We start from the raw sequence: 13547 nt of genomic DNA on the forward strand, positions 1-13547 counted from the left end.
AAGTCATAAAAAAACTTCAATCTATTTTTCAGATTTACAGCATCCTAACACTATTATTTTGACAGAAAATATCTAAACCTAGTTTTTTTCATTACAAAGTTCATGAAGTAATAATCCATGAAGATATTTTGTTCTAATACAAATTGATACATATACAAATAATACACATAGACTTATCAATTTGTATGACTAGAATTAATTAAATTGATACAAAAGATGACTGGATAAAAGCTGTTAAAAATTGACTGAAGATAAATTTTGATCCAGAAATTTTATTTCTGGAATTTCTTGTACATATATAAATACATATCCATGTAAAGTGACACATAAATTTCTTTTCCAAATAATTTTAATTGAAAAGTATTTTTTTTTGCTTTTTGGGTCACACCTGGCAATGCACAGGGGTTACTCCTGGCTCTGTACTCAGGAATTACCCCTGGCCATGCTCAAGGGACCATATTGGATGCTGGGATTCGAACCCAGGTCGGCCGCGTGCAAGGCAAACGCCCTACCCGCTGTGCTATCTCTCCAGCCCCCTTAATTGAAAAGTATTAAAAATAGTCTAGATGGTGTAAAAACTAGTCTGATTTAATCAGAATTTATTGATAATAAAACTTCTAGCACTGTAGCACTGTGGCAATGTGGTCCCGTTGTTCATCGATTTGCTTGAGCAGGCACCAGTAATGTCTCCATTGTGAGATTTGTTGTTACTGTTTTGGGAATATTGAATAGGCCATGGGTAGCTTGCGAGGCTCTACCATCCAGGCGGATTACTCTTGATAGCTTGCCGGGCTCTCCAAGAGGGACGAAGAAATCAAACCGGAGTTGGCCACATATAAAGCAAACGCCCTACCCACTGTGCTAATAATAAACTTCTAAGTAAAAAAATAATAATAATGGCAATCTGACACAGCTCCTTGTGTGTTTCTATGAAAAAAATCTTATTATTGATTTCTCTTCATTGAAGACTATAAAAGAACATCAACACCCTATTCTGTCCTTAGTAAGAATTATGAAATGGAGATTTTATCCACTCTTGAACACAATACTCTCTCTCTGCTCACATTTAACTAAATATATTCATTTAAATAGAATTTTCTACTTCACTAAAACATAAAAGAGAAAGAATAGAAAAAGAAAAGTAAAAAAGTGCAGAGTATATGCTGGTTGTACAAAGAACCCAGGATGCAATAGTCCATCTGAAGATTCTTGTCAACCAAACCCAGTTTCCTCTAAATCATTTTAGAACAACCCTGATGGATCCTTTATAATTTCCTATGTGACTGAATGTTTTAGGTGTACAATTGCATGTCTTTTCAATGTACATTTCCACATAAAACCAATAACCAAAGTAACACTATCCTTCTACTACACCCATTAGAACCCCTGTAGTCCTGCCTGCATATTTTCATTACTTCTAACATGCAATTAGACATTGTTTTATATAGTAAATAAACTATGTTTTAAATTTTAAATAGAGAAATATAAACCAAGTACACAGGTTCTTGTAGACATAAATTTGTTCAATGTTAGATATGTACCGTAAGAGGTTATTTTCTGAATAAAATTCTATAACAGTTTTGTTTCTATATTAGTATATCCTTAATTCAGCATATTTTACACTTTTAAACTTATACTAAGTACACTGCTCTTCCATTCAAAATTAAAGCAAAATGGTATATTAAAGCACCTAGAATTTTCCTGATTTTCACTCAATAAATTAAATACATGAATTTATCCTCACTACATTTCTTACTAAATTTCTAACATCTTCATTTATGTCTCTGAAAGTTTTATAAATATAAGTATGTGTAACATGAGAATTTCATACCTATAAATATATATACTCATATATAGACATACATAGTACTTAATAATCAAAGGTATCTAGGATTAATTTGCATACATTATAAACAAAAATTTAAAAAATAATCCGATAAATCAGGGGCAAACATTCATATTGTCTGAAAGTCTACTTTGAAGTGTCCACAAAAAAAAACAAGCCAAATCACCAACATGAATGCCAATTATACAGGCAGCAAAAGAGCCAGATGCTGTTGGCAAAACATGCTCCAGAGTGTGACATCTGGGTCCAATAACTGCCATACAGAGCCCCATCTGTAGCTAAAGCTGTTGACTCTGCTTTGAGGAAAGAAAAATCAGAAATAAAGAAGGCAGTTAAATTCTAAACCGTGCCAGGAATAGCAGAAGGCAGGTTGCAGTCAGCATTCAAATTACATCCCTAGCCCAATTTGCTTTTTAATGCCTTGAAACTGTGTAAACACTAAACTATGTTAAATCCAGTTGTTTAGAGATGAGCACATGTAAATAGTTCAGTGACATAGGACACAATTAACCTAAAGCAATTGGTATTCCAGCAAATATTCATTTGCCTAATATTGTAAAAGCAATGTAATTCATATTCAACTTATTGAAATGTATGTTATTTTAAGGATTTAATATACAACATGGGATCTATTAATATTAAGAATAATTCTTACATTCGTTGATGCTTTCTTTAGACTGAGAAATAACAAAATAAAATGAGTTTTTAATTCTATCATTCATTGGTACTCTGAAAGGTTTTTATTATTATTATTTATTTATTTTAATGAATCACCATGGAGTACAGTTACAAACTTACAAATTTCTGTGCTTATGTTTCAGTCATACAGTGATCAAGTGTTCGTCCCTCTACCAGTGCCTGTTCTTCATCACCAATGTTCCAAGTATCCCTCCCATCCCTCCCATTCCCCCTGCCCTCCCACCCTCCTCCTTTGTGACAGGCATATTTCCTTTTACTCTCTCTCTTCTTTAGAGTTTGTGCTCTGCAATGCAAATATTGAATGACCATAATGAAAGTAGTCTATAGTCTACTTTCGGCACGAATCTCCCACCCTGAGCAGGCCCTCTAAACACCCTTCACTTGGTGTTTCCTTTTCTATCTGAGCTATCTTTTCCCCCAGCCTGTGAGTCTGGCTTCCAACCCGTGGAGCAAACCTCCTGGTACTTATTTCTGCTATCCTTGGGTGTTAGTCTCCCATTATGTTACTTTATATTTCACAAATGAGTGCAATTTTTCTGTCTGTCCCTCTCTTTCTGACTTATTTCACTTAACATGACACTTTCCATGTTGACCTACTTATATGCAAATTTCATGATTTCATCTTTTCTAACAGCAGCGTAGTATTCCATTGTGTAGATGTGCCAAAGTTTCTTTAACCAGTCATCTGTTCTTGGGCACTCAGGATACTCTGAAATTTTTTGCTCAATGGAATTTTGTGAGGAAACCTCGGGAAATAAAAACAATGAACATAAGATCTTCATAAAGTTTTCCCTAAGTGCTGAGGGATAATTAATTCATTTTAGTGTGCTCAATATTTCTATACAAATAATAATACAAATTTATAAATTAGATATAAGGTCAAATACATTAATATCTAAAGTTTCTAATGGTTGTTCATTTATAAGATGTTTTGGTTGTATTATATAAGTTTTGCTTTGAAAAACAATAAAACTGTTAATAATAAAACCCAGCAATTATCAGTTTATACTCTATTGAAAAATGTATACACAAGACTAAATATTCTGTTTAGGATTTTATTTAATTATCACCATAACCTATTGGATAAAACTATACTATTTCCTATTCATAGAGAAGAAAACTAGATTTTTGAAAAATTTATTTTGAAAATTAAGTTTATGTCTTTAACAATAGCACAAAAGATTTTTTCCTATACCTAGATATCCAATGGTGAATGCTTGTTCTGTCACCTTCATTGTCTATTTCCAATATAAGAAATATTATATATAATTTTGTAGAATCACTTCAGTAATAGAAAATAAGGATTTCTGAAAGTTTATTTTTTGATTAAAGAACAAGAACACAAGTTCATGTAATTAAAATAAACTTTTAGAAACACTAAAAAGAGAACTAAAGATTTTTAACCTTCTGAAGATGGTTTATTCAATACAATGGTTGAATCTAATAGCATAATTCCATGGTAGTTCAACTTAATATTCACAACCCTCTCTCCTCAGCCCTGTAACCTACTTAAAAACCTGGAACTAGTATTGTCACTAATAAAACAAGAGAATATCTATTTAAAACTCACATAAAAAAGTATACTTAGGAAGTCCACTATTTCACTGATTTTACAGAATTTTCTGAAAACTTCCTTTATTAAGAATTGACTGTCAGAACTTATCAAAAGATTCCTGTTTTATTTGGTGATTTGTTTTCAAGGGGGTTGTGTAGTGCCGTGCTCAGGGCTTACTCGTGGCTTTTGTTAAGGGAACAATCCTGTCTGGGCTTTGACCAGCACAGTGATCCGGATCAGTGTGCAACACAATCGCTCTACCCACTATACTATTTCTGTAGCTCTATTTACTTGTCTCAATTGTAAGTGCCTTTAATAAAACATAATCAGGGAAAATTGTTTGGCATTGGTAGATTAAGGTGATAACAGTTGTGATTAATAAGATGTTAACGAATAATTACAAAGGTTAAAAGTCAGAAATGAGATATTCATAGAGGTCTTTGACAACTGGAAATGAGTAATCTGGTAAAGAGAAAAGACAGTAAACTTGAAAGCCCAAGAAAGGAATGAACTTCCCATCCCCCAATATTTTATCTCAATAATCTTGAGACTCTGGGCAGTCCTTGTTTAGTACAAAATACATGTTGCAACATATAACAAATTCCCTCCTAGGAGGCTGAGAAAACTATTAGAAGAAACAAATAAAAGTCCTGCTAAGTCAAAGTTGACCTTTAGTCAAGCAGAGATTTTATAGTCAAGCATGACAGAGAATAAATAATTTACAGATCTCTCCCAGACAAATCACTAAACAAATTACAATAAATGAAAGAGGATGAAAAAGAAACAGAAACAACAGTGACAAAAAATAGCAAGTATGATAAAAACAGCAAGCATTGTGTTATATAAAAGGTCAGGTACTTTTAAAATAATTATGAATTTGGGCCAGAGCGATAGTACAGCAGGTAGGGCGTCACCTTGCATGCAGTTGACTTCAGTTCGATCTTTGGCATCCCATAATTGCATATGTCCCACAAGCACCGCCAAGAGTAATTACTGAGTGTTGAGCGAGGAGTATCCCCTGGACCTCGCTGGATGTGATCCAAAATAAAAAATAAAACTACAAATTATATAAAGATAGAAAGTTATAGATTACACACAGAACTAAACGTAATAAACAGAAACTTCTTAAGTAAGCCTGGATATTTGATATACTTCATATTAGACCAGTTATAAAATACTTTCAAATAAAAGAATGTGCCATATATAAATATTAATTTATGCATATATAAATCTAGATGAATTAAGTTAATAAACTCAGAGATAAAATGTTAATCACATAGTAGTCCACAAGTCAAAAGACATAAAAAAATATAACATCAAGAGATATAAGGACTCTCTTTGCTTGAGAGATACGCAGTAAGAATTACCACTAGTTACATACAACAAAGTCCATACAGACCAGAGGCTATGGTTTTATGGATCTGAAGAGCTGAAAGTAAATGAATCGCAAGCAAAATCCAACACATGTCAGAGCTACCCTTTAAAGAAGAAATTAAGACATTCTAAAGGAAACAATAAAGTATATCATGAACAATAGTGAAGGAACTCCTTCAGGCTAAAGTGGTAAGAAGACATTACATATCAGTAACAATAACCACTAATAATACAGGTAAGTAGAAAAAATAGTGTAAATAAAATTGGTTTCTCTTTTTTCCCCCTCTCTGACTTAAAAGACAGTATCTAAAGTAATAAATATAACATCATGATGACAGGAATAGGATATATTGTGGCCTGAAGGTGGTCAAAGAAAATGGAACAATGGTGAAGGAAAAAAAGTTTACAACTTAAATTGTTTGTGTCAATTTTCTGAAATGCATTTAATTCAAGAGGTTAACTGTGTCTTAAACCACATGCCAGTCAGTGATATATACCTTTCTATATTTAGACAATTGCAACATTCAAAATGTTTCTTTTTAATCACAACGTAATAAAGTTAAATGCTACACACACTCCTGAGCACAGAGGCAGGAATAGTCTACAAGCACCATTGTAGCCCAAAGATAGACAAACAAAACTTACATAAGAGAGAGACATTATTTTTGATTTAAATATTACTACTAAAGCTAGAAAATGAGAGAGTTTAGGGGTCAATGCAAATGCTTTGCACCTTTCACATGACAGACTCAGTGTTATCCACTCCACATGTAGTATCCCGAACACGACCAGTGTTTTCTTTGAAAACAAATTTAGAATTAAGCACAACTCTCACCCCACAAATAAGTACTAATCCTACAATAGTAGGGTGGTACTGAGAAGTAGAAATAGTGTAGATACTGATGAGTGACTTAGAATTAAGAATACAGAAACCTTCTATTACAATTTTACTCAAATAATTCTGAAAAAGGATATAGTAAAATTGATTGTGAAAAATTAGTCCTCCCAAGAAATTATCTTGGTCCAAATAGATACCTAAGTGAAAATGTGTAATATTGGATTGGCTTCCTACCCCATGACAGACAAAAACATTAAGAGGAGGTTTAATAAACATAAGCAAAAATAGAATAAAACATTCCGAATAATTAAAAAATAAATATTTGTAACCATGGAGACGTTACTGGTGTCCGCTCAAGCAAATCGATGAGCAATGGAAAGACAGTGACAGTGACAATGATGTATGGGCAACATTTATTAGGTGTGACACCAAAGTTGAAATGGCAAATGAAAATATGAAACATCTGGTCTTCATAAAAATTTAACTTGTACTTTACCATTAAAAAAATGACAAAAAGTGTACCATCAAAAAAATGACAAAAATCCATAAAATGGGGAAAATATTTGAAAATTACATATAACAAACTACTTATTAAAAATACAGAAAAATCCTCACAACTGAAAAATTAAAACCCACATCTAGTTCCACAAAAGATAAAATCTCAAGACATTGCTTCACGAATATATATATGTGTGTGTATGCATGTTATATATATGCATATATGTGTATGCACATATATTAAAATTACATAAGATGGTTATTATCTTTAATCCTTAAGGAGATGTAAATAAATTACAGTAAGATACCATTATACACACACTTAATGAAATACACCCAACTGAAATTTAAAAAATCAATAAGTATTAACAAAAATATAAAGAAATTGGCACCTTTATAATCCTGGCAGTATTATAAAGAAGCAAATTCTCTTTAAAAAATAATATGAAACTCTGTCTAAAACTTAATATAAAGTCATAATCCAACAATTCTATTCTAATATATTCAAAACAATTAAAAATTTATGTCCTTATATTTGAATATTTATGGAATACTTTTACATGGGTATTTATAGTATCATTATTCATAATATTAAACTACAATCAACTTAAATACCCATCAATTGAAGAACAGATATACTGTTATAACCATATAATGCAATATGATGGCCATAAAAGGAATGAAGTACTCATACTTGCTGCAACATAAACCTTGAATACATTATGCTATCATTATGCATTCATTAGCATAATGATAAAAGATAGTGCTAGTAATCTTATTTTGACACTAATGAAATACACTATACAATATCACTATTATGAAATGCCCAAAATAGAAAAATCCACTGAGACAAGATATTTTCCTGGGAAAATAGGAAATGACTGTTAGTGGACATGGATTTTTTTTAAAAAAAATTTAATAGTTTATTTTTAATTAGTGAATCAACGTGAGGGTACAGTTACAGATTTATACATTTTTGTGCTCATGTTTCACCCATAAAAAGTTCCAGAACCCATCCCTTCACCATTGCCCATTCTCCACCACCAGTAAACCCAGGGTCCCTCCCACCATCCCCAGTCCCGTATCCCCCCACCCCAAACTGCCACTATGGCAGGGTATTCCCTTTCGTTCTCTCTCACTGATTAGGTGTTGTGGTTTGCAATAAAGGTGTTGAGCGGCCATTGTGTTCAGTCTCTAGTCTACATTCCGCACGCGTTACTCCTCTCCCGCATGACCTCCGACCACATTTTACTTGGTGCTCCCTTCTCTGAGTTGCCCAGAATGAAAGACCAGCCTCCAAGCCATGGAGTCAACCTCCTAGTACTTATATCTAATATTCTTGGGTATTAGACTCCTAGTCTATTATTCTATATTCTACAGATGAGTGCAATCTTTCTATGTCTGTCTCTCTCTTTCTGACTCATTTCACTTAGCATGATACTTTCCATGTTGATCCACTTATACGTAAACTTCATAACCTCATTTTTTCTAACAGCTGCATAGTATTCCATTGTATAGATGTACCAAAGTTTCTTCAACCAGTCATCTGTTCTAGGGCATTCGGGATTTTTCCAGATTCTGGCTATAGCAAACAGTGCTGCGATGAACATATAAGTGCAGATGTCACTTCGACTATACTTTTTTGCTCCTCTGGGATATATTCCCAGCAGTGGTATTGCTGGGTCAAATGGGAGCTCAACCTCTAGTTTTTTGAGAATCGTCCATATTGTTTTCCAAAAGGGCTGAACTAGTCGGCATTCCCACCAGCAGTGTAGAAGTATAGAAGGGACCCTTTCTCCCCACATCCTCTCCAACAGCGGTTGCTTTTGTTCTTTTGGATGTGTGCTAGTCTCTGTGGTGTGAGGTGGTATCTCATGGTCATTTTGATCTGCATCTCTCTGATGATTAGTGATGTAGAGCACTTTTTCATGTGCCTTTTGTCCATTCATATCTCTTCCTTGGAAAAGTTTCTGTTCATTTCTTCGCCCCATTTTTTGATGGGGTTGGATGTTTTCTTCTTGTAGAGTTCAACCAGTGCTTTATATACCATTGATATCAACCCCTTATCTGATGGGTATTGTGTAAATATCCTTTCCCATTCTGTAGATAGTCTTTGTATTTTGGTCACTGTATCTTTTGCGGTGCAGAAGCTTTTTAGTTTAATGTAGTCCCATTTGTTGATCTCTGTTTCTACTATATTGCTTAGTTACATGTCATCTTTGAAGATACCTTTATCTTCAATATTGTGGAGGGTTTTGCCGACCTTGTCTTCAATGTACCTTATGGTTTGTGGTCTGATGTTGAGGTCTTTAATCCAGTTTGATCTGACTTTTGTGCATGGTGTCAGGTCGAGGTCTAAACCCATTCTTTTACATGTGGTTGTCCAGTTGTGCCAGCACCATTTGTTAAAGAGGCTTTCCTTGCTCCACTTCACATCTCTTGCTCCCTTATCAAAGATTAGATGATCGTACATTTGAGGTTGTGTGTAGGGATATTCCACCCTGTTCCATTGGTATTCAGCTCTGCCTTTGTTCCAGTACCATGCTGTTTTAATTGTTACTGCTTTGTAGTAGAGTTTAAGGTTGGGGAGGGTGATGCCTCCCATCGTCTTTTTCCCAAGAATTGTTTTAGCTATCCGTGGGCATTTATTGTTCCATATAAATTTCAGGATTGCTTGATCTGTTTCTTTGAAGAATGCCATGGGTATCCTTATAGGGATCGCGTTAAATCTGTATAATGCTTTGGGGAGTATTGCCATTTTGACAATGTTTATTCTCCCTATCCATGAGCAGGGGATATATTTCCATTTCCTCATGTCCTCTTTTATTTCATGGAGTAGGGTTTTATAGTTTTCTTTGTAGAGGTCCTTTACTTCTTTATTTAAGTTGATTCCAAGGTATTTGATTTTCTGGGGCACGATTGTGTACAGGATTGCTTTTTTCATGTCCCTTTCCTCTGTCTCATTGTTTGCATATAGGAGATACAGTAAAGTTGCAGGCTATAAAATCAATACCCAAAAATCCATAGACATGGATTTTTGTTTCAGGCAATGTAAATTTTCTGAAATAGTATACCAGAACAGCTCCCCATTAATGTAAATACACTAAAAATATCTATTAAAAAATTTTAGATAATTTTTAATATTACAATTGTGTTTCAACAAATTAATTACAAAAAAGAAAACATTGTAAGAAATAAGTCATTATAACATTTATATGTAAGATATAACTATAGGTTACAATCATCTTATAGCATATTTAAGTGAATTTTTTCCTCTCCTTACAATCTTTTAAATGAATGTTAGTAAAACACTGAAAGTAAAAAAATGTCTTTTAAAGCAACAAGAAACAACCTAAAGCCTACTTCATTTGAATTTCTATTTGTATACCAAGGGACAAAAGAATCATAGGAATACAGCCTATAGAAAATATAAGGAATGTTTAGTAAATTTTTAATATATGTATGATTTAAGTGGAGTTCTGATGCATTTATAAATGCAATGCGTAATAGTTCATAAATACTAGTTTTAACTAATCTAGAAAAATGTTCATCTTATGAATCTCAAAATAAAGCATACATATAGTTTGAAAAACATAAATTTAAAATAAATATATATTAAATTCAATATTTTAGATACTGTTATTTCTTTCTACCAATTAAATATCTTTATGTCAAATAATAGTGTCAAAAATAACAATATAATATTGGATAGTTAGTATTTTTATTCACTGATTCTGCATGGTATAATTAGTAAAACATATTTTGTATCAGTAGATGAACAAAAATAAGTAGTCACATGACACACACATGCATAAAAACAATCCTTATTCCTATTTGTATAGAGGAGATAAAAACATAGTTAAAGCCACAAAAATATCCAAACATTCATTGTCTTATTATAGTTTGTGTAGATAATTTGTGTCATTTATTTTATTTTCATGAAACAAAATAGTTCTACTGTGAGAGATAGACGTAGATGGGACCAGAGAGATGGTACAGTGTTTAGGAGCTTGCCTTGCACTTAACTGAGCCAGGTTCCATCTCTGGATCCCATACAGTAGGATGAGTACCGCCAGGAGTAATTTCTGAATGCAGAGCCAGAAATGAATGCTGCACATAGCGAGGTATGGCCTCAAAGCCAACCAAGCAAACAAAGGACAGAGCTAGAGAGACAGAGAAAGAGAGAGAGAGGAAGAGAGACAAAGACAGTGAGACAGAGACAGAAACAGAAAGAGACAGAGACAGAGACAGTCAGAGACGACAGAGAGAGAGAGAGAGTGAGAGAGAGAGAGAGGCAGAGAAATTCAGATACAGAGAAATTGTGAGGGGAGAGAATGATAGGTGTTCAAGAGAGAACATGAGGGTGGGGGGGACCCATTACATAGTGGGCAGGAAGCCTGCCTTGTATGTGGCTATTGGACAGGCGCTTGTTTGATTTCCGGTAACCCATATGCCACTTGGTGTCCCCAAAACAATCACTGTATCACTGCCATCCCGTTGCTCATCGGTTTGCTCGAGCAGGCACCAGTAACGTCTCCATGTGAGACTTGTTACTGTTTTTGGCATATTGAATACGCCACGGGGAGCTTGCCAAGCTCTACTGTGCAGGCGAGATACTCTCAGTAGCATGCCGGGTTTTCTGAGAGAGGCGGAGGAATTGAACCAGAGTCAGCCTCGTGCAAGGCAAATGCCCTACCCACTGCTATCACTTCAACCACCCCAAAACAATAAACAAATAAGTAAATTTTGAAAGAGTGACGAAAAGAGAGAACATGGGCCCCTCTAAAAGATCCTCCTCTGTTGTGAGGAAAAAAATATGGATGTCTTTTTAATATCCTGGTTTTCAGCTTTGTCAGGTATGCAGGATTAGATTAATCTACTATGAAACCAATAATATAACTCTTCTCACCTCTAGAAAATGTATCATCCATGTTTTAATTAACTTTGCAAAATTATCTGTCACAAGTTCTAATCTCTAAACCCGTTTCAGAACTCTTTCACTGAGCCGTCCTGAAGATTTTCATGACTTTTTGTTCTCTTTCTAGGCAATACTTTCAACACCCAAGTTGCTCATCCACAGACTGTTTGTCTTGAGACAACTGATAATATGAGTGCACAAATATGCTAATCATTACTAGGAATTTAAGAAAAATCTAAACATTAAAATTATGTATTAATGATTCAGTAAGAGGTACTATATTTAATTATATAATCACAGTGTAATTATATAGGTTATAATTAGTTGAGCTAAAGAAAATAAACATGATACAATATTTTCTGAGGACAATGAAAAATAAAATCTCTGACTTTATAAATGCAGAGTTAATTTATATTAATTTGTCATGAAATTTCAATTTTAACAACTGATAAAGTTATAAGACAGATCTGTATTCTTACAGTGTTGTGTATTTTAAATTAATGCCAACTTTGGACAAATGTTTCACAGTACTCTTTTAATGGATAAACTGTCTCCTGTTAACCCTTGTGGATCAGACACTTTTTTCCTTCACTTACAGCAATTACCATTTGCAAAAGGCCTTAAATGTTTGATCAAATACAGGCTCCTAAATTACGGTTACTAAACAAAAAAAAAGCATACAACTATATTGGAAGACTCTTAAATAAATCTAATTTATTCCAGGAAAGGTAATCATCTATATACTTTGTTTCAATTACTCTTTCTTCTATAACAGCAAGAAAATCATTTCAGTTACACTACACTTGGTTTGATATATACTTGAGACACTAATTAAATAATAAACAAGTTTAGTTATAAAATCTAACAATACTTGTTTATTATCTTTTTGCAATAATAGCTGTCTCTAATAAATTTCTAGAGTTTCTTTAAATTAACAAAACAATACTCTATGCTAATGATCATATCTAGGTAACAAATCAAAAGCCTTAATTCAAAGAATCCATTAAGAAATCATGATAGAACTCTTATTTTTGCATAAAATTTCTGAATAAATGTAAGAATGTTTTGGAGAAGTAAACACATTGGTGATATGTCAAAATTAGAAAATTCATTTTCTCATTAAAAACTGCTATACCTTTGTCTCTATAGAAATATTTAAATATGACAGTGTTTAAACTTAAATTTAAATATTTTAAATACGATTATGTTTAAATTTAAGTCACATTTGACACATTTATATACTATGGTTTAATTTCAGTAGTACTCTATCATGTTTCATAGTTATTTTTTTTCATTTACTGAGATTAGAATTTATATATGTAGTAGTTGCAAGTCTGTACACTTCTACAACCTACAGCAATTCCTCCATCCTCTTCCCCCTATTTCAACATCTAATTTTCCTTGATTTTTACTTAAGATCCAAGCTGTGGTTATTTGCAAATTTCAAATTCATATTACGTTATTTTATAAAATAGATATTTCTTCATCATGTCACAGTAACCTTTACTCTACCACACCATTATGTGATGTAAAATTATATGTATATGTGTTCCTAGGAGATTACTTGATAATTCCAAATAATTCCATGAATAGAATGATAAATACATTACTCATCACTATTGCATGTCAAAGTCAATTCTGGTGCAATTGTTCTTCCAGGGACTTGTTTAGGCACTGCTGGATTCATGTTCACAAATATTTTTTCCCAACTGGACAAGTCGAAAACATCTGTAGCTCTGAGGGAATATAAAATCTCATAACTTTTATATTATGCCTATTTATTATTGCAGGTGGGAGAGATGACTCCAAAAGAAGAAGT

Source organism: Sorex araneus, chromosome 4 (assembly GCF_027595985.1).
Source record: "Sorex araneus isolate mSorAra2 chromosome 4, mSorAra2.pri, whole genome shotgun sequence".
Classification (NCBI taxonomy): Eukaryota; Metazoa; Chordata; class Mammalia; order Eulipotyphla; family Soricidae; genus Sorex; species Sorex araneus.